We start from the raw sequence: 25629 nt of genomic DNA on the forward strand, positions 1-25629 counted from the left end.
AAAATCCCCTGTGTCCCTGATGTAACTGGGAATCAGGGGCATGAGTTTCTGTAGGAAACCATCAATAAATACCGCCAAAGGCTGCAACAAGGAACCCCTCCCCGAGATGATGGGGCGCCCCGGGGGATTAACAAGGGTCTTGTGCACCTTTGGCAAGGTATATATCGTGGGGCAAATTGGGTAATCCACAGTAAGATATTTGGCCAGGCCCTCTGTGATCCATTGGTTCTGTAAGGCACGTAAGATAGTCACATCCACACGTCGTTTGATGCGTGGGATGGGGTTGGTAGTGCAGAGTTCGTAGGTGCTACTGTCGGCTAATTGTCTGCAGATCTCTGCATCATATGCGGACTTGTTCTGCAGCACTATCGAGCCCCCCTTGTCCGCCCCTACAATTATCAAATTGGGATCGGCTCTTAGGGTGACTATTGCCTGTCTCTGGATGGGTGACAGATTACTAAAATATCTGTCTTTCTTATCATTGCATACATCATGGTGTACCATCCTTTGATAGGTCCGTATGCTCGGGTTAGTCGATGGTGGATCAAACAGGCTAGGTCTGAGTAGTGCTTTGGCAGTGGAGGAGGTACTACTGGCCGATTTATCAGCGAAAAATTCCCTGAGCCGCATCTTACGGCCGAATTTGTAGTGGTCAACTTCAAAATTGAAGCTGTTATGTCGCGTCGAGGGGACGTATGATAACCCAAGAGACAAGAGCGATGTTTCCCCTGGGGTAAAGGTATGATCAGACAAATTAAATATTAAGTTGTCCCCTTATTGCCCTTTTGCCTTGTGTCCGCCCCGCCTCGGATGGGGCCTGTACCTCTTCCTCTGCCGCGGCCTGTCGGGGGTGTGGCTGCCTGTCCTAAAAAAACGGCAGACTGTTGTGTACCAGAGTCTGAATCAGATTGAGAAGAGCCAGACTCAAAATTGCGGCCAGGTCTATTGCGGTTGAATCTGGGGTTACGGAAATTCCTTCTGCCCCTAGAATCCCCTGTGAGCCACCGATATACTTGGTGGTTGGTGTAATCGTTAGTCACAGTTTGTAGTTTATTGCGTTTGAAGGCAATAAGCTCGTCATGAAAGGTGTCAATTTTTGTAGATAATTTGTCACACCAAGTGTCGGTTTTGTCAGTACGGAATACAGAAAAGCTGGTCTTTTCAAATTGTGCAATCTCCACTCTGATTTTCCCCAATTCAATGCCCACTTCTTCGATTACGAGGAGGATTAAATCCAGCGAACATTTATTAAGGACTCCACACCATTTACTACAGAAAGAGGCATTGGTTCTTCCAATGGTGGGAACGTTGGCAACTCTAAATCCTCTCGGGATTTTTTTAGTCCTATGATACTCGGACAAAAATTGGCCGTGGGCCGTCAGTTCCACCTCCCTCCTACGTAATCGAAGAATTTTGTGGAACAAATCAATGGGTTTCTCAGAGGGTAGTTTGCCAAACTCTAAATGGTCAAAGTACACCTTGTCTGCATCGTCATCTGTTAATGAGACCAAGGTATTCTCTGCTGCAAACAAGAGACCCTCATCAAATGCAATAGGTTGTCCCTGAGACATAACAGTAAATATACAAAGCGTGTGGATAAATACCAACTATGAAAAAAGCATACAAGAAAATTGTGGAGCTGGCACGTCAACAGGCTATGATGAGAATAATAACCTCAAAAAAATGCAAAAAGACAAAAATGCTGAGATCAAAAAGAGCAATATTTAGACAGAATCTCTGTCATTATACAGAGCCTATGCAAAAAAATGTGAAAACAACCCCCAGATAAAGCCAGGGGGTGTAGATTTTTTGGAAAAACTTAATCTGATACCCGACATAGGCCCTGATACATTATTGGCCACACTTGACGTGTGTGCCCTTTATACCGTCATTCCTCATGACGAGGGCTGTATGGCCATACGTGATTTGCTCTGCATTGGAGCCCACCGCGATCCCCCCGTTGAGTTTCTGGTTGAATTATTAGAACTTATATTGACCCACAACCACTTTATGTTCAACAACCAATATTATATCCAGCGGGTGGGGACCGCGATGGGCTCCAACGTAGCGCCATCATATGCTAACACTTTCATGCATGCCTATGAACAGAAATATATCCTTCCCCATTATGGTCAATTTATTGTTTATTTCAAGCGTTTTATTGATGATATTTTTATTTTGTGGAATGGCACCTCCAGTGAGTTTGATGAGATGCTTAGTGAGCTTAACAGTCTACCCACCACCATTAGATTTACAGGACAAGTCAATCCCCAGTCCATAAATTTTCTGGACGTTACCATTTTTAAAAGTGAGAACAAACTTGGCAGTACCTTGTACCGCAAACATACGGATCGCAACTCCTTGCTTTTTGCTACAAGCAACCACCCCCCCGGATTGAAGGACAGTCTCCCCATATCTCAATTCATGCGGGTTCTCCGTAATAATACCTGCCCTACACGAATGGAAGCACAACTGCTTGAAATGCAGGACAGATTTCTTGCTAGGGGGTACCATAAGAAGCTATTGGACGAATGTCTGAAGAAAGCTCGCGCCAAGTTTAGCAATCCGACCACGAAAAGTGGGCCCACTAATATTTACGTCACCCAATTTGATGAGAAGTCTACAACTATCTCTAGAGCCATCCGTCAACATTGGCCAGTTGTAGCAACCGATCCGATTTTACACAAGGCGATACCTGACCGGCCAACCGTGGCATACCGCAGGGGTAGAAATTTGAATCAACTACTTAAACACAAGGGTCAGACCTCTACTGGCGACACTACCTGGCTACATACCCGTAGACCGGGCTGTTTCAAATGTGCTGGATGCACAACGTGCAATTCCATGATTCCAGGAGCCAGCTTCCCACACCCACACAGCGGGATTTCCATTAAGATCCACTACAAATTGCACTGTTTGATGGATCACATCATCTATTTGCTCCATTGCCCATGCGGCTTGACCTATGTGGGCCTTACCACCTGTTCCTTTCGCGAGCGAATGGCGAACCACAGGAGCGCCATCAACAAGGCACATGCCAAGGGCAGCTCTGACAAGCCCGTCTCACAACATTGTCTGCTACACAAACACCAAGTGGCGTCGATTAAATGCAGAATTATCGATTGGGTACCACCACCCCCTAGGGGCGGCGATAGAGCCCTCATCCTTAAAAAATGTGAATCTAAATGGATCCACCGACTAAATACTGTGGCCCCGTTTGGTCTAAACGAACACAATCCACTAAATATTTTTCTCAGGTAAAGCCTTTTATCGGACACCATCTCCCGAGCTTGAATTTTCAAGCTCCAGTGACCTGACATGACAATGTTACTAACCGATCATGACTTCTCTAATTTTTTGGCTCCTCCCCTAATTCGACAGTTTCTCACATCACAGTGTTGATATCGTGAGCAGTGGTTTATGTCTTCAACCTGTATATACATTTTTTATATTTTTCATATTTTTTCATATTTTTCATATTTTTTCATATTTTTAGCATGTCCTATATGGTGGTGCTCTGGACTGTGCAACTCACCTATAACCTCTTTTTTGTCCTATTTTTCTTATTTTTGTCTTTGTACATTTTTCAGTGTACTATATCTTGTTCATGCATTTATGCTTAGTACATTTTTTCTATTGTATATATATTGATGTATTGATTGTCTATGTCCTTGTCTGTGTATTTATGTGCCCCCCTGTGGCTGTCAGATCTGGCGCTGGGCTTAACAGCCTCATTATACATTAGTCACTTGTAGGAACCTTATGTTAGGTCATCTTTTCACCAGGACCGGATTTATTACATTAGAGTCCTTGGTGTGTCATGTATTGATGCCCCCGCCCATTGCTGTCTATCCAGCGCTAGGCTCATTAGTCATTTCATTCATTTCAGCAACAGGAACCTTTATTCCAGGTCCTTTGTTCCCCGCTGACTGCATTGTTTACATTGGGGTCCCAGGTCCGTCTCCTAATGACGCCCCCACCACTTCCTGTCTCCGCTAGCGCTACACACAGACACACTTGTCTGTTAGGTGCAGCATGCTCAGCTGCCTAGCGCTTAGCTATATACTGCCAATATGCACATAGTGACATCTTTTTGATTGTTATTCATTTATTTACATTCGTTTTTTGTGGCACCACAAAACCGGAAGTGATGTCATATGCATTCCAGCGTGGAGCGCGGAAGTAAGTTACTGCACACATTGATTGATTTGGTTGGCGCCCTTTTGACATGCCTGGGGGGGTATATATATCACAGGACCAACAGTGGCTCCTTGCTGTAGGACCCTGCTTTGTGGTCCACGCTGTGCTTCACCCCAAATGGATGCCCTTGTTGCCTAACTCCTGAGGAAGGTCCTTTATGGACTGAAACGCTAACGTTGAGTACCCTTCTTTTTACATTGATGTCTATGTGAATACAAATACACAGCTTTTTATTTTGCATCAAACAGTCTGGAGAGTGTGTCTTTTTGGTCTATATATATATATATAAATATATATATATATATATATATATATATATATATATATTGTGGCAGAGACAGAATCTCCCCACATGAGAATAATGTAGAAGATCCTGATCAGGTTTTGGAAGCAGAAGCAAAATCCCAGGTGGGACACCGTGCATTTCCTGTGCATTTTTAGCGGATTGGTATGGATCTGATAGGGCCAGTTGAAAAGTCTGCTTAAGGGTACCAATACATATTGGTGGTAGTTGATTATGCCACCAGGTACCCGGAGGCTATACCCCTGAACAATATGAAATCTGGCAATGATTCTGGAAAAGGTGCAGGAGAGTTCAGTTGTGCTCACCAAATTCTGGTACACTCCTCCCCCTTTTTTTCCAGCGCCCTATTCTGCCAAAAGGGCCCTTATTGAAGGCCTGTCTACATTGGAATTTTACAAAGTCCTTTCCGAACTCTGTTTGATTCTTACAAAGAATTTTAAAAGATTGTTTTTACAACATACCGCATTCTACCGTGTACCCCTGAGGAAGTCTCTTCGGAGACGAAACGCGTCGGGTTGTTTCCTTGCGGTTCACAAGAATATGAATTTGTAAATGTCATACATTTGTATTTTTAATAAATGTGATTGAATTATTACTCTACCTATCTGCTTGAAACTTGAGCACACAATAAGGTGGTGGGAATTCCTACAGCGCCCTCTACATCTTTTTCTCATATATATATATATATATATATATATATATATATATATATATATATATATATATATATATATATATATATTGTGGCAGAGACAGAATCTCCCCACATGAGAATAATGTAGAAGATCCTGATCAGGTTTTGGAAGCAGAAGCAAAATCCCAGGTGGGACACCGTGCATTTCCTGTGCATTTTTAGCGGATTGGTATGGATCTGATAGGGCCAGTTGAAAAGTCTGCTTAAGGGTACCAATACATATTGGTGGTAGTTGATTATGCCACCAGGTACCCGGAGGCTATACCCCTGAACAATATGAAATCTGGCACCATTGCCAGAGAGCTACTAGCCATGTATACCCTCTTAGGAAAACCAAAAAAGGTCTTAGTGGACCAAAGTTTACCTTTTGTTTCTAAACTCATGAAGGATTTATGCTGGTTGCTAAAAGTAGACAAAATTACCACTACAGTGCACCACCCACAAACAGATGGCCTGGTAGAAAGGTTTAAACAAACCCTTAATTAAATGATAAAGAGAGCAGTGTAACCAGAAAAATGAGATTGGATCTGCTCCTACTTTACTTGATGTTTGCTGTCAGACAGGTATCCCAATCCTCTACAGGGCCTTTGATCACCTCTATGGAAGACAACAGCCGTGCCAGGACCCTAATGACTTTCAGTTTGTGGCCCAGTTATATGGCCGTCTAAGGCAAAATGCGCCACTCCTGAATGAACACATGGAAAGGGCCCAACAACGTCTTAAACAAAGGTATGGCATTACCGCAGTCGACTGTTCCTTTAAACGGGAGACAAAGTGTTAGTGTTGGTAGTTACCACAGAAAGATGTAAGCACATTGTCGAGGCCCTTATGAGATCATAGATGTGGTGGGACCAGTCAATTACAGGGTCCGACAGGAGGGTAGAAAGAGGCAGATACAAATCTACCATGTAAACCTGTTCAAACCCTGGACAGAAACAGGAAGTGTGGAACTTGGTGAAGTGCTACCAAGATGTGTTTTCTGCCATTCCGTGAAAGACAGAGATCACCCAGGGTGGTCTCTAAACAAAGGCCATATCACATAGCTGAAGAAAAGCGTGCAGCTGTAAAGCAGGAGGTGGAAGAGATGTTACGCCTAGGGGTTATAGAGGAATCCACCAGTGAGTGGAATAACCCAATCGTCTTAGTACCTAAGCCTTCAGGTGCTTTAAGGTTCTGCAATGACTTCCGTAAACCAAATCAAGTGTCCTGGTTTGATTCTTACCCTATGCCTTTGGTTGGTGAGTTGGTAAATTTAGTTAATAGTCAGTATCTCGCCACACTTGATTTAACAAGAGGTTATTGGCAAATTCCGTTTACAGAAGCTGTTAAGGCAAAAACAGCCTTCTCTACCAAAGAGGGTTTATTCCAGTATAAAGTGCTTCCCTTTGGTTTACATGGTGCCCCAGCAACCTTCCAGAGAGCTATGAATAAGTTGCTGTGGACCCACGGGGAATATGCAGCTTCATACTTATGCTGTGTACACACGGGGTAATACAGTGGCGTAACTAGAAATTTTGCTCCCCCCAGCCAAAAAAAATTATGGCGCCCCCCCCCCCCCCCCCCCCTCCATTTTTAGTAAAAAAAAAAAAAAAAAGCATCAGTGTTGGTGGGGAGTTTGTTAGTGTGTAGGGGGCTTAATAGTCACAGTCAGTGCATGTAGACGGTGTAACAACACCTCGTTAGGTGAAATATAACTAATTTTTAGATGTTTGCTTATCTCCATTAAAGGATTTCTAGGCATTCAAACAAACATAAGCTGAGTAAAGATATTTCTGGCAAACACAACACTGAACATAACAGTGCTTGGAACATTTGCAAAACCTGGTGATTTACTTATACTCCGTCTCCCCCACTTGCAGGGATAGTGACAGCAATGCACAGATCTGAGGAAGTAATCACTGGCTTGACCTATGGCTGTTTGTTATGTGTTTAGCGAGGCAGTGTACGTTTTGGAGATAGGGTGGGAGAACGATAATTTGTTCTGCTGCCTTGTGTCAGTACCTGCCAGCAAGAGAAAAATAAGGCTAGGGAGCTACTGCTGATGAGCAGGGTTGTGGACCTGCAGCACACATACCTTCGTTTTAGATGAGACGAAGGCAATACAGCAGCAGCAGCAGCTACACAGAGAGCACTTCCCTGATGCTAACAGAGCCGCCCACCTGATCCGGCGCAGCAAATCACAGACAAGCTAGCTCTGAAAAACTTATGCTGCTGCTGCCGGAAAATCAGGGCAAAGGATTAAGGCGGGTCACTGAGCGTCCCCAGACAGAGAAGTGTATGTATCCTATTTCTTATTGGCTGCTGCAGCAGCTCACTCGCACACACAGTACTCAATAGTTTTTTCAGCTGTGACCCTGCGCCCCAATGGTGCCGGCTCCCCCCCGCGACCGCTTGGGCTGCCTAGCGTTAGTTACGCCACTGGGGTAATATGATTGCTGGGGATATATTGCTAGCAATATATCCCCAGCAATCATATTGCTCAGTGTCTCCTTTTCATCAGCGATGAAAAGGAGACACTGCTACGGGGCAGAGGGGGAGCGCAGCAGCAGCAGGCGCTGCTGCTGTCACTTTGATGGGAGGAGGGAGGGAGCAGCGACACGGGGCTGGGGAGATCAACGCTGATCTCCCTGGCGCTGACCTCCCGGCACAGCGATCTCCGGGGAAAGCCGCTGGTCGCAGGAGCATGCAGTGCACACGGGAGCGCGCAGCTTGCGATTTATCTCCAAATCACTGGCAATATGGTCGCTCATGAAATTGCACCCGTGTGTACTCACCTTTAGACAACATTGTAAGTATTCCACTAACTGAGGGCCTTATTTTGGTTCATTCCTTCTGACAAAATCCTTCTTAGATGGGCAAAACCATGTGCACTGCAGGTGGGGCAGGTGTTACTTGTGCAGAGGGAATTAGATTTGGGTGGGGTTTTACTTCAAAGTGAGATCTATATTGCAGTGTAAAAATAAAGCAGTCAGTATTTTCCCTGCACAGAAACAAAATTACTCACCCAAATCTAATTCTCTCTGCACATGTTACATCTGCCCCCCCTGCAGTGCACATGGTTTTGTCCATCTAAGAAGGATTTTGTCAGAAAGAATGAACCAAAATAAGGCCCTGAATGTCTTAAAAAACAGACCCTAGATAAGATAATGTGGTCTAGACCAGTGGAAACTGCTTGGCAGGATTTAAGACGAGCAAGTTTCAAGTGAGGCATCATCCGGGGACACAGCAACTCAATGCCGCTGCCCTTTCCAGGAGGTTTGTAGGTCCTGTTCCTCCAAGCAACCCTATGATATAGCTAGTGGAGAAGAAAGAAGGAGAGGTGGAAGACCTCTGGAAAATAGTGTAGGGCTGTGGACCTGGGTGGATGTCACAAGTAGAAGTGGGCGCGGCAGAGAGCTCTCCGAAAAATTGTGTAGCTTCATCAGGGTGGTTGAAGCTAAGGGGAAGGGGGGGTGTGGAAGAGACATGAAAGTAATGTGGAGGATCCAGACCAGGTTTTGGAAGCAGTAACAGATCGCTGGTGTGTAATTAGCAGCACCTGGGATTTCCCGATATTAGGGTTTCTAGGGCAGAGTCACCTTGCACTTGATGGCGGAATAGCTTCCCAACCGATAGGCTGGGGGTGTCTGGGCTATTGTAGGGAACATTGGAGCCTCTAGAGAGTCTGTTATGTTGAGAGTGCCTGTATAATACTGCCTGTAATACCGACTGCACATGGATTTAACCTGATATGCTGTGACCTGCTGTTCAAAATAAACAACAAAGTCTTCATCTGAGTCCCTATGTTTGTGATCCTTGTCACAATGGCCCTTATTCAGATCTGATCGCAGTACAAATTTGTTCTCAAAATGGACAAAACCATGGGGTTTATTCTAGTTCATTCTTTCTGACAAAATCCTTCTTAGATGGACAAAACCATGTGCACTGCAGGGGGGCAGATGTAACATGTGGAGAGAGAATTAGATTTGGGTGACTTATTTTGTTTCTGTGCAGGGAAAATACTGACTGCTTTATTTTACACTGCAATACAGATCTCACTTTGAAGAAAAACCCCACCCAAATCTAATTCTCTCTGCACAAGTTACATCTGCCCCACCTGCAGTGCACATGGTTTTGTCCATCTAAGAAGGATTTTGTCAGAAAGAATGAACTAGAATAACCCCCCATGTGCACTGCAGGTGGGGCAGATGTAACATGTGCAGAAAGAGTTACATTTGGGTGGGGTGTGTTGAAACTGAAATCTAAATTGCAGTGTAAAAATAATGCAGCCAGTATTTACCCTGCACAGAAACAGGTGTGTGTGTGTGTGCAGCATAGCGCTGGCCAGTTCCAAAGCACCGCGTTCCATACATTTAGGGTGTGTGCAGCTTCATAAATTGTATGGAATTTACATATTTCCTGCCAAAAAAACTTCAACTGCCTAAATAGTGTTGGTGTGTGTGGCATTTAGGATGTACAGCATAAGGGATTCTGATATGGAGAGAAATCTTATCTACAGCAATGTTTGTAAGACACATTCTGTACAGAGCACAGGGAAGTGGGGGTATTATTGCAATTTCATCTCACATCATTTTTACATGTGTTTCCTGTTACTGAAGCTCACACTTGCTTTACAGTAGGTATATCTAAAGCACATCTTATAATTTTCACTGAACCTTGTGATATCAGATTAGGAACCTGTATTTGCCTAGTTTTGATTATTGGAGCATGGTAAACATCAGTCACATTTACTGTCTGGCAGTTAAAATGTATATATAACTGTTCATGTTTTTTGTTAAAAACATAATTGAGATTTGTTGGAGCCTTCATATCTCCACATTTATGTTCATTTAATCATTATAAAGCAGGTTTTCTTGGGCGTGATAATGGTTCACAGATCTAACGTTCAAGTCTTTCCAAACCCTTGGAAAGTTAAAAAAAATAACAAGGAAAGCATTTATTTACATACATTTGTAAATTTGGAATCAATATCAAGACACATCTGTGAACTTTTGAATAAAATCATACATTTATTTTGAACTTGTGAAACTGGATGGACAATTTTATCTTGGTAGTTCATGGAAGTTGGAGTGAATAAAATGTGTTCCTATGGTAAGATTCTAACATGCAAATGATCACTGTGTGAATGATATTCACCATTTAAACAGGTATAGAACTGGATCTGGGGACAACTACTGCTCTGGAGGTACAATACAGTACTTACTGTATATGTTTTTTGCGAAGGACCACTACTGCACTGGATGAGAGATCCCTCCCTACAGTATGGCCATTATTCTGGTTCCCTCGCAAAGGCAAATTCCTTCTAAAATGGACAAAACCATGTGCACTGCTTGGGGGGCAGATGTAACTTGTGCAAAGAGAATTAGATTTGAGTGGGGTTTTGCTTCAAAGTGAGATCTATATTGTAGTGTAAAAATAAAGCAGTATTTATCCTGCACAGAAACAAAATACCTCACCCAAATCTAACTCTCTCTGCACATTAGTAAAATCCCCCCCTCCCCCTGCAATTCACATGGCTTTGTCCATTTGAGAAGGAATTTGCCTTTGCGAGCGAACCAGAATAAGGGCCAATATGTATTCTGGAGCTTATTAGGAAACAAAAAAATTATATTTATGTTATTAATATCTTCTATTTTCATTATAATTAGAGATGAGTGCCGGGGCCAAAGATTTGGATTTGGATTAGTCGCTGGGATTTGGAGTTGGCTTTGTCAAGCAGCAGTGAAAAACTTTGTATTTTTTTTCAAAAATGGTCAAAAACCGCCCAAATCACGAAAGCACTTTTTTTTTTATGGACAGGGCTTGTATAACACTGCGTGGAGGCAGAACAATCACACACGGAACATCTGACAGTAGTATATGGTGTATTGGATTACAGTGCAGCACAGCACACCACACACCACACACCTGACCACACACCACAGAAAAAAAAGGAAAAGCTGACTGACAGCCTGCCTGTGTACTGTACCCCATTACACTGACAGCCTGAATAACACACGACCAGTACAATATATAACCTAGTACAAAGCCCAGCACAAACCCCTGCACAAACCCCTATGCTCAGCACAAACCCCTCTGGACAGCACAAACCCCTCTGCACTGCACAACACGCTTCTGCACTGCACAACACCCTTCTGCACTGCACAACACCCCTCTGCACAGCACAAACCCCTCTGCACTGCACAAGCACAACACCCCTCTGCACAGCACAGCACCCCTCTGCACTGCACCCCTCTGCACTGTACCCCTCTGCACAACACCCAGACCCCTGAACTGCAGAGCTGTACGTAGCTTCTGGAAGCGTGACTGTGAAATGGTGCCGAATTCTCGGGACGACATGCCTTTATAGACTCGGCATCTTGCGAGAATCCGATGCCAGATTGCCGCGTTCGGCCACGCTCGATTTTACAAACAACGATGGAAACTGTGTAGTCAGCAGACAGCACAGGCATGGCAGCATTGTGGAGGCACAAAAGGATATGAGGAGTCTAAAATAACAGACAACTCAACAGATGATTCAGAATGGAGTCGCGACCCCAAGTTGAGAAGGTCAGGACCCACAGTTTGAGAACTGCTGCTCCTGAACATACTGGAATATGACAGGTGAGGATCCACCTCCCCTGCCTACGCTGCCTTCAGATCACTGCCCTAAATAATGTCTGAATACTTTTGTATGTTTGTTATACTGTATAGCCTGCAATTTTCTTATCTTGCGGATCCACTGTCCCACCCAGGATGCTGCCACTACACTTATTTTGAGAAAAATCTCTATCAATTGTCAGTAATAATATTTGCACAGCTTGGCAATCTTGCGCAAGACTCCAGTTACAGTATTACAATGCTACACAAAACAGATGTTTTGTACAATTTCAGTCTGTTATGACTGGCAGCTGCTATTCTGATCTCTAAGCAGTGCAGTGTGGTGAGTTTAAATACATTCCTGTATGAGAATATAAATCATTTGTTCCGATTGACTGATTGCAAATAAAGAATCATTACTTGGATAAAAAGATATCTTAAAGTCTAGAAAAATTCCACTTAGCTAAGGCAATCTTTTAAACATTACACGTATTAAATATGCATAAAGTATTCTTATATAGAAAGATCAGGGGTGTAGTCAGGGCGGACCCAGTGGAGCACAAGCTCCAGGCGCTGAGAGCTCAAATGGCGCCGGAGCTCGTGCAGCCGCTCCACCGCTCCCTCCCCCGCCCACTCCGAGTCCCTGTTTTGCAGCCTGAGAGACAGCGCTGCTCCCACACGGGTGTAAAACCCGTGTGTGGTGTTTGTTTTTTTGAGTGTCGCCATCCCCCTGGATGTTTTATATATATATATATATATATATATATATATATATATATATATAAATGTTATTGAAAATAGCGGCAGACAGGGCTAAGCTAAGCCGGGCAGAGCAGGGAGCGGGCGGGGGGTGCAGGCTCCAGTCCTCCTTGGCATCAAGCTATTTTAGTCCCCCTTGGTAACAAGCTATTTCAGTCCCCCTTGGCAATGAGCAATATTAGCCCCCCTTGGCAACAAGCAATTTCAGTCCCCCTTGGCATCGAGCATGAAGTCCCTGGCATCGAGCATGAACTTCCTAGCAATGAGCATGTAGGTAAGTGGCACTTATGTGTCAAATGTGTAATGGGCATTACAGTTTGTTATATAGCATGTAATTGGCCTCAGGTGTGGCCTTATGTGTAATTGGCATTATGGCATGTGGCTTTATGTGTATAATGAGTATTACAAAATTTGCTAAAATGTGCAATGGGCATCACAGTGTGGTATAATGTCAGGCCACGCCCCTATTTGCCATGCAAGAGCCACACCTACTTCAAATCGGGGGGGGGGGAGGGCGAAACATGCCCTTGCTCCGGGCACTGTGGCACCTAGCTACACCATTGAGAAAGATATATACATAAATAATTAAATTGGGGCATGTATAAAGGCTTTTGAATGTATAAAAACAAAATAAACTAAGGATAGGAAAGAAAAATAAAATATAGATCCCAACGGCACTTACGCACATGGTAAAGGATGGAATCTGACAGTTATTTGGGTATAAAACACTTTACGAGTCACTTAACATTTGAATTCGATGAGTGAGGTGTGAAGTTGCAGCAGTGGCATAACTATAGCCATTGTGGCGGGGAGGCGCTGAGTAACTGTGGGCGCCGGTCTCTGGGGCTATAGTTACGTGTCTCTGTGTGGAGCACCCCCTTACCCCTCTGCATGCCGCCACCGCATTCCAGGTCCCTTGACGCAGATATCCTCCTGGCTCCGTCTCCTGCAGTTTTAATAAAAAATGACACCACAAAATGGATGCCCCGATACAGCAGACAGTTTTTTCAGGAATGTTAGAGCAGGCAGCGGCCTCCTCTAGCATCCTTAAAAAACTGTCTGCTATTAGGGGGCAGCCATTTTGCGGTGTCATTTTTCATTAGAACTGCAGGAGACGGAGCCAGGAGGATATCTGTGCCATGGGACCTGGAATGCGGCGGCGGCATGCGGAGGGGTAAGGGGGGTGCTTAACTTTACTTGGGCGGGCAGGTGGGGCTAGTTGGAGGGGGGCAGCGCTGTCAATATCGGCAGGGGGGTGGGCGCAGAAATGGTAGTTACGCCACTGAGTTGCAGTGAAGTAGAATTTCTCTCACTATAATGTAATGTAAATGATTCATTCTTCATGACAAATTATTGGACCACACAAACTATAGTGGTAGATGTACTGTGTCAAGGAAGAGCAACTACACTGGTTTTGGAAGATGTAGGGTGTTAGAATGGACACCACCTAAACAATGTTTGGTATATTACCTCTCACAATTTTTAAACTCCCCATCGGGTATCCCAAAGGTCCACACTTTTCAACTCACCATAACCTTAACTTAAACCTTAACAACTAAACTTATCTAATAAAAAAGACACAGACACAAGTACTGGCGTTTCAAAATGAATGTCAAATTTATTTTGACAATTAACTAAACTATAAATGGTGGCGGCACCAAAGAACGGTCACTATAGGAAAGTGGGGTTAAAGATGTCTACCATACACACCATCGCTGGTGATCACTCTCCCCAGTCATCCACTCATGCTAGTGGTGACCATCCCCCGGGCAGAAGCATGGTCCATGACCATAGATGCCAGGGGAGAGCGACACCCCACTAGCTACACACACACATCAAGATCTTACAAGGATGACCGTTCTTTACCGCCACAGCTAGGCCCTATGCCGCAGCACCACCACCACTAACAAAACGCTCAGCACAAAAAACAGAGCCACGCCCTCCAGGCTCAAATGAACACCATCGCTTCTATACAGCGCACTCCGCTGAAAGTCGATTGCGAATAACACCCCCGCCATTGGTCAGCAGATACTTCTCAACTGCAGCGTTCACCTTCTTCAGTGAACGCTCCAGGCGGGGGCAGAAAACAGCATTTCTCCACACAATCCTAGATATAATGGAGGCCCACACCAACCTACATGTTGGAAAACACTGCGAAATGATGTAGAGGTCCCAGACAATCACAGAGCGTAGCTCAAGAGCGGATACCCGCCCTAAGTCATTACCACCCAGGTGGAATATAATGACTCTCGGGACCCCAAACCTCCGCAGGGCTCGAATCAGCCCAGCCTGCAGTCCATTCCATATCATACCTCTCTCACCCAGCCACCTAACCTCCCCAGTCTGACGGAACACACATACATCAGAGGCGATGGCCGCCCTCGAAGCCTAAAACACAAACAAATGTCCCATCATCCATACGGACTTAACGTCCTGTTGACCTGAAATATGTATAGAAAGGTTAGGGAGCTGTCGACAAAACTGACACACCGCACACACACCACACGTATTAGAAGAGAGGAATGAAAAACCGTGGCCGACCAGCTCTTGAGGCACAAAACACACCGCCTGGAGTAAACTAACAAGTACGCCATGCCAGATTGTAATTAAGCCAAATTGTGCCCCCAGACGGATGTGAAAACACACCTCAAGGCCCCCATGGTAAGTTGGCGAGCACTTATGCGTCCAGTCGGCCATGGTGAAAAGTGACAGATAGAGTAGGCCGAATGTACCTTCGGAATGCTGCCGAGCACCATCGACCCAGAGACTGAATCTCTGCATCGGAGCGGCCTTCCGCAGCCGCCGAGGTAGCAGCCCCAATCCTAAAGGAATGAGACCCAAATTCCTTTGGATCGAGACCCGTGGCCTCCAGCGCCCACCCCAAGACGTGACAAAACTGGTACTTGCGGGTAGGTCCGGGCGCACCTGAGCGAAGGCCAAGACCAACGTCACAGGGCAAGCCCCTTCCACCGTGCACGGGAGCAAGGACAGCCACCGCCCCCTCCCAGCCTGGTCCGTCTTAGAACGTCACAGGTGTTATAGCACCGAGTCAGCTTGGACCACCAGGTCATCCACAGCCAGTGGTGAGGGCGTTCGTTTTGACGGAGCCACCAGCTCCACTATCCTGAAGGCCCCATGATAGGCCATCACGTATGCCGTGTGGAACAGAAGGACCTCATAATAAGGCCAGCAAATGTCCCCCAGGGCGCCCAGCAACGCTGGAAGCAACGACATAGCAATAGGGCGCCTGCAGTCCGGGAGAGCCGGCGTAGCCCTCCGCCAACCTCGCAACGCCCTGGACACCAAGAATGACCGGGACGGGTCCGCCCTACCCTGCAGTGAGGAGAAAAAAGACACCCCTGCCAAGGTCCTGCGCACGGAGGCGACAGAGCGACCAGCGGAGTACAAACTCCAAACAAAGGCCGCCATGGCCGCTTCAGGTGTCTTACCTGCCTGTGAGGCGGACAGCTGGAACTGCTCCCACTCCTGCCATCCTGCCTGATAGCAATGGAGCGTCCGTGGTGCGATAGCCCGCATGGCTAGCCCCTCCATTCCGGCCTGATCATCTGCCAAATATAAGAGGGACAGTGTTCACCAACAGGGGATGCATCAGGCGCCAGGGCCCGGAACTTATCCCAGTCCGCCCTGGACAATTCGTCTGCCACGGAGTTCTCCACTCCGGGAACATGTTGTGCCACAAACTGAATGTTAAACAGCAGGCATCTTAGCACCAGACGCGCAAGCAGGCGAACCATCGGCATGGAGGCTGAATCCTGTCGGTTAACCGCGTGCACAACTCCCAAGTTGTCGCACCAGAATATGATACTGGAGTCGCGAAGCCTGTCTGCCCATAGCTCGAGCGCGACTATGATGGGAAACAACTCCAGCAGCAATAGGTTTTTTGTGAGTCCTTCCGCCACCCATTTCACGGGCCATGGGGCGGTGCACCATGAGCCGTGCAGGAAGGCTGCGAAGCCCACCCCGCCCGCTGCATCGGTATACAATTGCAACTGCGCATTGGTGCGAGGGTTTGATGGCCAAATAAGGACCCCATTAAATTGTTCCAGGAAGGAAAGCCAAATGCGTAAGGCCCTCTTAATCTCTGCAGGCAGCCATACATAGTGTAGGGGGTGCCTGACACCTGCCATGGACCTCTCCAGCTTCCTACAAAACACCCTACCCATGGGTATGACCCTGCAGGCAAAGTGTAGAAGCCCAAAAAGTGACTGGAGCTGACCCAACTGGAGCTTCCCCCGTGGCCAACGCCAGGCTGACCGCTCCCCGAAGCCAAGACAGCTTGTCGAGGGGGAGGCGGCAGCAGGCCGCCACTGTATCAAATTCGATGCCCAGGAAGGACAGGCACGATACCGGCCCCTCCGTCTTGTCCACCGCTATGGGAACCTCAAAATGCTAAAAAAGATCCTGCAGGTATGATAGTATAAAACCGCACCGCTGGGAACAGCTGTGCCCACGCACAAGAAATCATCTAAGTAGTGGGCCACCCCTGATTCGCCTGAACCTGACATCACGCACCAATGCAAGAAACTGCTAAAACGCTCAAAATAGGCGCAAGAAATCGAGCAGCCCATCGGCTGGGGAGGCGAAAGCCCATGAACCGAAACGATTCCGGTTGCAGTGGGAGCAGGCGAAAGGCCGACTCGATGTCTACCTTGGCCAGCAGTGCCCCGTGGCCATGGCCGCGCATTATATCTAGCGCCTGTTCGAAGGACTGATACCGCACGTGGCACAAGTCCTCGGGATGGCATCATTAACCGAGGTGCCCGGGGGGTGCGACAAGTGTTGGATAAGCCGAAACTTGCCGCTGGCCTTCTTGGGGACCACCCCTACTGGGGAGAGCACCAAATTCTCGATAGGGGGTGACGGGAAAGGACCCACCATTCTACCCAAGCTCAACTCCTTGGCCACTTTCTCTAAAACAACCCCCGGCATCTGTATCACGGATTTTAAATTACGGGGGGGCATGGGCTACAATTTTCCCATGTACGGGGAGGCGGAAGCCTAGGCGGAAGCCTGACTCTAGAAATTCGGCCTCCCCCCTACACGGGTACCGGCTCAGCCAGCTGGCCAAGCGGTCGACCCGAACAGGAGAAGGTGCCTTACTCCTTTTTCGGCCTGTGTTCTAATGGTGAAAAAACTAACGTACTTCCCCTCGTTGATTCTTTCTTGCATGCTGCGCCGCAAACCCCTGAGAACGGCTGTGAAACGGCTGGGAAATAGCGGGGACCCTGAGCTACCACTGGAACTCGAGTGTCAGCGACTTCGATGCAGACGCCGCCTGCGAGATCTTCGGCCACCCTCCCCCCGGACGACCCGCCCGAAGAGGAGGAAATATGCGCCCTGCGCCTGCGCCGTTTACGCTTAGCCGCTGACCCACCTGAAGTGCCCTCCGCTGGCACAAGGCTCATCTGAGCAGGAGTGTCCACCGTCCCCACTGGAGGAGTCCCTGAAGCGACAACCGCCATAGCTGTGAGGGGAGCAGAACCACCGGAAGATGTGGAAGGACCCACCACCACTGGCTGAGATGGGGTAGGCATCCCGGAAGGGGCAGTAGTGGACTGACTATTCGCAGGCCACCCTGCGGGGGAACCTGTCTCATCAGGCTGGACAGTAGGGTCATGAACTGCTGCACCCCCCCATCTGCCGCGGGTAAGGGGGTAGTAACTACCGGTATGGCTGCAGAAGGGGCTGGGACCAACGCAGTGCGCAGTGGGAACAGTCTGGACCATCTGAGGATCTGTCGCCTGGCTATGTGCAAAGGGGACATACCCCTGGAAGCCCTCATGAAATTGGGGGTGTCTGCAGGCCCTGACAGGCCCAAATGCCCCCTAGTGACCGGCCTGGGATTGGTGGGGGAGGGGGCTCCAGATGGGAGACCCCCTTGCGGCAAGCAGCTAGCCAGTACAGGAATGCTGGAAGGGGGCATGGTGTCCAGTGAAGGGACAGCCCCCCTAGCCACAGCGCTGCGGATCAGTGTGGTGCCCAGGGCTGCCTGTATCAGGCCCTGTCCGGGCCTACTGTGCCCCCATGACCTTCCAGCGCGAGCCCGGCTGGAAGGCCGCAATCTAGCCCTGCCGGCTTCAGTTTCGGCATCATCTACGGGTGCCGCGGGGCGGCGGGGGCCTAGCCCGCTATCGCGATTCAATGTGCCACAGGCTCTACCCCCGCCCGAACCCCCCAGCTGTCTGGATGGCACCGCGCGCCCGCCGCGGCCCGCGGTCGCCCCACGCGAGGCCCGGCACCGGACCGCGTCATCAGCCGGCGCCGCGACCGTCGCGTCTGAAGTCGTGGCCGGCTCGGGAGCCGCAGGACCGCGCCGCACACGCCTCCGGTCCCCACTGGAACCACCAGGGATGCCGGCGCTAGGCCCTGCTGCCCCCCCAGCCAGGTAGGAGGCATCAGCCAGGCGGGCGGGCGCGAGACCCTGCGTGGACGGGGCATACCTAAGAGGGGCACTATATGGCAATGAAAAGGTGACAGAGAATGAAAGGGGGGGGGGGGGCAGAGAGATAGTATGAGAGAGAGTTAGGAGAGAAAAACAGAGATAGTTAGATGAAGGGTAAAGCACGTGTACTTCACAGTCAGCAGCAGAGCAGGTCTTGCCTTGTCAGCAGCTTTTCCAGACAGAGGAAGCTTCACATGTAGCATGTGACTTTTCTTACCCTGTCTATAACCCTCCCACTGCTCTGATAGGCCTTATGCTCATCCTGATTTATATATCAGCTGACCTTCCAAGTGTAACCTGGGGAACCCATCAGAGGTTTATGCTCCCTCACTGCTTATTCAGCATTCGTGATTCTATCTTTCTCGAAGCTTTGATATAAAAAAAAACCCTAGCTATTTTTTTTATAATTAGTGCATTAATTAAAACAATTTTATTTTGTCATATAAGTCACAACAGCAGAAATGTAGATCACTACTACATACCTCCAAACTGTGCACAATTTTTTGTGACTGTCCCATTCGTGGTGGGTAGCTGTGTAGCTGTGTACTATGGTGGGGGCAGTTTGGAGTCCCCCTGACACTTTCTGTTCTGCATAGCAGTTTGGAACCCAACTCCTTAGGGAGGGGATGGGCCCCCAGGCAGTGGGACACACCCTAATAACCAAGGTGGGTCAAGCCATCACTAGATGGGGGTAACAACTATAGTGTTTGATGGAATCAGTGGTGTAGCAGGTGTAAAAGAGACAGACTACTTAGGGTTAAAGTTTGCAGGTTTTATATAATTTTTGCTCATTCTTGCTCATACGATTACACGCCAATATAGAAAATACAAGACCAGGCATCTTTGAAAAATAATAACAGTCACTATAACTTCGGGACTGAGAATAAGGATAAACACAATCTCTTCTTAGACTTTGCATAATATACTAAGACTTCTTTGAAGAAGAATAACGACAACAACAAACTTCTTTAGACTTTAAAAATAATATGGCATTCTATGAAATACTTGGACTTTGAAACAGCAATAATATCTTGGATTTAGAAGAAATATCAACAGTCTCTGAATTCTTGGACTTTGAAATATAAGAACTATGATAAGTTGAACTTAGCTGATCGTGATGGCTTGAAGAATGATGCAGGGGAAGTTTTTGGTCAGGGTATATACCCAGCACTAACCTCCCATAGGCTAAGAGCCAGGAAATACAGGAAAGGAGTGCAGACTGGCCAATGGCACTTTTGCCAATATCCAAGATGGCGGCGCCATCTTGGAGCCGACCAGAAGTCAAACCACACAACTCCTGCAGGCCTCTGCGACTGGACCCCTGCTGACTCCACCAACCTCCAGCATGATGTCAGACCCCCATCCAGCGCAAGGAGAGCTGCCACTGAGTGGGTGAGTAGCATACCCGTCGGCAGTGTCTGTGACAATGGGATTCTTTGTTCCTTTTTGTAGGAGGTGTAATGTACATGAACTTGGCTTCCTCCCCTATCCTGCATCTCTTAAGCTGGCTATACATCAGATTGACTTAAGGCCTGAACGCAAGATATTGACAGATCTTTTGATGCATTGAGTGATATTTAATAGGATGCGAAAATGTGATTTTGCAATTTTTTTTCACCAAAAACGGCCAAAATCGCACTTTTGCCCAAATTCGCATATTTAATGAGAGGCGAAAAATGGCAAAAACACGGGGTTTTTTTGGCGAAAAAATCGCACATTCTGAAAGTGCGATTTTTAGTCACTCCGGAACTCGCATCCAGATGTTTTCCCATTGAAAATATACAATTTGCGTATTTAATGAGATGCGAAATTGGGAAAATGTGTCTAAAATTCGCCATATACAGTATGTAGACCAGGGTCTGACAGGCGAATTGGCCAAAACCCTTCACAGATCATTGCGATCTGTGCATGGTCCTGCATAAAAAAATGTGTAAAAGTGTTTTTTTTTCTTTTTTAAATGGCGTGAGGTCCCCCCTCCTGAGCATAACCAGCCCTGGGCTCATTGAACCGGATCTGGTTCCAAAAACACAGGGGACAAAAAGCGTAGGGGTCCCCCGTATTTCTAAAACCAGCCCCGGACTCTTGGACCGGTCCTGGTTCCAAAAATACGGGGGACAAAAATCAGGACTGCGCCATGCATCTCCATGGACGCTATCAGCCTCTCTAGCACTATAACAGCGCTACAGAAGGTGTTAGCTGCGCAGGAGAAAGCCGGCTCACGCCGCTGTCAGTGCGGGGTGAGCTGGCTCTGCAGGAGACAGACCAGCGCTGGACCCTGGATTGGTAAGTATATTGGTGTAAAAGTGTGTTTATGTGTGAAATAAAGTTATACTTTTCTGTGTGTGTTGTCTTTTCTTTTAACTTTGTTTTTACAGGTGGACTACAAGTCCCAGCGGGCCCATTAATAGTTAAAAGTCCCAGCATGTGGGGGAGGTCTGCTGGCACTGGTATTTCTCCTGCATAAATCAATGTTAGGAATGTGTGAATTAACCCTATCAGGTCAGAGTTCACTGGCCACGGACACCGGTGACAGCCGTGGACAGGTGAAGCCTGGGGGGGGGGGCTTTATTGTGGGGGTCCCCACTCCTCCAGGTACCTTGTCCAAGGCTGACCAGCCACGGTGCTCATGTTTCGTGTTTCGACCAGGGGACCTTATATAAAAAGTGTCCCCCAGTTGTGGCATGGCACTGCGGGCTGTTGGAGCCCGGTGCTGGTTTCAAAATATGGGGGACCCCCAGATTTTTTGTCCCCCGTATTTTTGGAACCAAGAGTCCGGGCTGGTTTCAGAAATACGGGGGACCACTATGCTTTTTGTCCCCCGTATTTTTGGAACCAGGTCCGGTTTAATGAGCCTGGGGCTGTTTATGCTCAGGGGGGACCTCACGCCATTTTTTTTTAAACACAAATTCGCACATTACCTCAAATTCGCACATTTTCATGACTAAAATTTGCCCATTATCGCACTTTATCACACTTTTTTTGCCAGAACACGCACCTCATTAAATATGCAAATTCCCAGCAAAAAAATATTAAAATCGATTTTAAAAAGTGCGATAATGGGCGAATTTGAAAGTGTCTAAAAATTGCATTCTATTAAATGTCACCCAGAGTGTGCAAATCATGAGGTATTTGTGTACAATGCAAGGGTCTGTTGGCAGGGCAGGCGACAGGGGGGGTCAAAGGGGACACTCGTACCGGGCCCCAAGCTTGTGAGGGGCCCCAAGGCTCTGAGGGGCTCAGGGGATGTAAGCATGGCTGCGGCAGTGCTGCCCTAGCAATATTTTATAAAGGTGCTGTCTGCTCACCTGGCTTCCTGGAAGGAAATTTACATGGACCCCGGCTACCAGTGACATCACACAACACAGCTAACCATATGACGAACCAATGCTGCGCCCTCCCATCTGCCCTGTCCTATTATATTGCATGGTGAATATTAATTATCATTTTTTTTCTAATAATAAAAACATATTCAATGTTATTAAAATCTGGGTTTGTTGTTATGGGGGCCCCCAGAGATATCAGTGTACCGGGCCCCAAGATTTCTGTTGCCAGCCCTTTCTGTTGGTTGTGAGGTGGATCCTCAGATCTTATGTGCTGTACATAAGATCTGAAGATGCTGCTAATGTCAAGAATGCTGAGAGTTGCAAATCTTATGATATGATATGTGATATTATGATAGATCTTATGTGAAATTACACATATACAGTAAGATCTATCAGGTGTCTGAGAAGCTGCCAGGAAAATCATTACATGACTCCGATCTGATGCTGGTCATCCTGATGTATGGGGAGCTTTACGCATCTCCTCAACCAGATTTCCCTTCAGGACCCACTTGAACTTTTTTTGAACATTCTTGACATCAAGTAAATGACTCCATTGACTGCGTCGATCACAGTCTGATGCATGGACTTTTTGCAGGCTCAGCTGATCTTCTTTCACAAGTGCACAAGCTCCAACTATACAGCAAATCCTCTCCTATCCTTCCTAGTCTCCCTCACAAACCTATCAATGGCTGAGGTAGGACAAGGGCTGCCATCTAATCATGCCCCTCCCCCTTCATGAACCCCTGTCATGCCTGGTGAGACCTCCAGTGTTTGCAGCAATGGTTCGAACTACTTTACCATTACACTACTTTTCTTTTATCAAAAAGTATACTTGATAGACCTCAGACTTGCCCCCCCCCCCCCCTTCTGTCCAGTCCAGGATTGGAGTTCAGCAACCTCCCACCACCCCCCCCCCTTCCTTCTCCCTCTCCTCCCCTCTCCTCTCCAGATGGTGGCCATAAGTAGGACTTATATGAGTAGGACTTATATATTGTAGGGCTCGGAGGTACAACTCACACGACTTCTGGGTGCCAGAGGGAGGCTTTATTTAAAACTCTGCAATTCATATTATGAAACTCACATTCCAGTTGTTGGTGAGACTCTTGCATGCTTCCTAGTATGAAATCTCCTGTGACACGGAAATCTCTATTACATTTAAATTGCAGGACAGACTCACACCTACGAAATGTGTGAGTAAATGCGAGTTTCAACTATCTCTCTCTCTCTCTCTCTCTCTCTCTCTCTCTCTATGCTATTTCTGAGGCTCATATGTAGATAATACTAATTAATTAATATCTACTTCCCTCATTTAAGAGATATTTAATCATATGAAGAGGATTTTGGCTGCTACTCTGAGCAAATATTTTGTATCCCACTAATGTCTGACAGATACACATTTCATCAGGTGTACCCATTACAAGATTAGGATTCTTTTCAATATATCAGCTGTTAAAATATTATTATACAAATTATCTCCAAATAGAAAATAAAATTCTTGCGCTGATGAATTATCCGGATGGCCTCAGCTCGCATGATTTGCAGCTTTCTGGGCTGAAGTCCATAAAAGTAATATTAAAATAGAATCTTATCTTCTTGATCATTAGCTGTGTTCACATATGCCAAATGCTGTATCTCCCAACCACATGCAGGCAGATAAGAGACAGTTGTCTTTAGAAAGTCAGCATATGGTTGGTTTATAATGCTGAATACACTTCCTTTTTATTTTTTGTTTTTGAGAGCTTGCAGATTTTTGGATTATTCTATAGCTATAGTATGGGGATCTGAGCAATAATGTATAGATAGTGGATCTTTTATCTGTAAACCAAACAGAATGTTTTAAAAACCACAATGGAAAAAAGGTTACACTATTTACACAACGTGATTGTGTCATCCTGAAAATACATGTTCCCAGAGCTTTTTTAGGCCTACATTCTCCACGAGGAGCTCTTCTACACAAGGTAAAGGAAGCACAACACCACACAAACAGATCTGGGCACTGGCAGGGTTGGACTGGCACACAGGGGAAACCCCTGCTGGGCCCCACTGTCTTGACGCTCACCTTCACCTCTAGGGTTCAGGTTCCACACTGTGCACTTGAATTAGTGTCTCTGCTACAGTTCTTTCATCTGGTACATTATAATTCATGCACTAGCAGTGTTTACTTTGTATATTTATCACAGGTCCCAGCCCATGTACTCTCTAATGGTTAGGAAAACCAATGTTGTGGCTGGCCATGTTGGCATTTGAGTTTTACCCACGCAGTCAGGATCACCTCTGGAGCTATGCTTCAATCAGTAGGCACACACCGGAAAGGTCTTTGTGGTATAATTTGGTTTATATAAACTGGAACTGGACATAATATGAACTGGTAATGAGAAGAAGGTAAATGTAAATGACTAGCTTACCCTGCATGCTGCATCTCTTCTCCTTCATGTCACCTTCAGACACAGGAAATACAACAAACAAGTATATGCATACATCACAGACTGTTTTCTCAACAGGCCACACCCCCTCTGGTGACTGGAGGGGCCCCTAACACTTAATTCCCTGGTGATCCTTTATGTCCCAGTCCAACACTGGGAATTGGGTTCTTCCTCAATGATGTTGACCATAAAATGGTTTGCTACACAAAATAAAAGTCAGGGAAATGTCACTCAGATAGACATCATTCCTAAGCACCATCAAATATCCATTTGAGGAGCTTTTCTGTATGCACAGAAGTATTATGTCATACACCTATCTGTAGAATAATAGATACAGACTAAAGGGCATTCTGGGAAATTGAAAGTACTGTAGATGATTGTAGGGTCAGTACAATAGATTTGCTCACACATAATGGAATAAGTATACTGTAATTTCTGGGAACTGAAAAGGAAAAGGATTTTAAATACTAGTGAAAGGAAGCTATCTAGCCGTACAGTGCCAGGCAGCAGTGGCAAAGCCAAAGATAATTGTGAAACGCATAAAAGCGAATAGTGTATGTGATGAAAATACAGGGTATTATCATTTTACATTTTTTGTGAACCTCTTTCTATTGACTACAGCTAATTATAACTTGCAGTAGGCTGATAATTAGGGCTGGACTGGTCCACAGGGGTACAGGGCAGGGGTGCCAGAATGTTTTCAGCTTTTTGGGGGTAGAAAAATATTTCATTCTGGTGCCCCTAGGGGGCCGGCCTCCTCTCTCTGTACCCCATGCCCTAATGAGGGAGAGCTCTTACTCCAGATCCCCATGGCGGCTTCTCCTTTAAAAGCAGTGTGCTGTGCCCCATCTTCTTTGTTAGCTAGCTCTCTCTGTTAATCCGAT

Source organism: Crinia signifera, chromosome 7, assembly GCF_055691185.1.
Source record: "Crinia signifera chromosome 7, ASM5569118v1, whole genome shotgun sequence".
Lineage (NCBI taxonomy): Eukaryota > Metazoa > Chordata > Amphibia > Anura > Myobatrachidae > Crinia > Crinia signifera.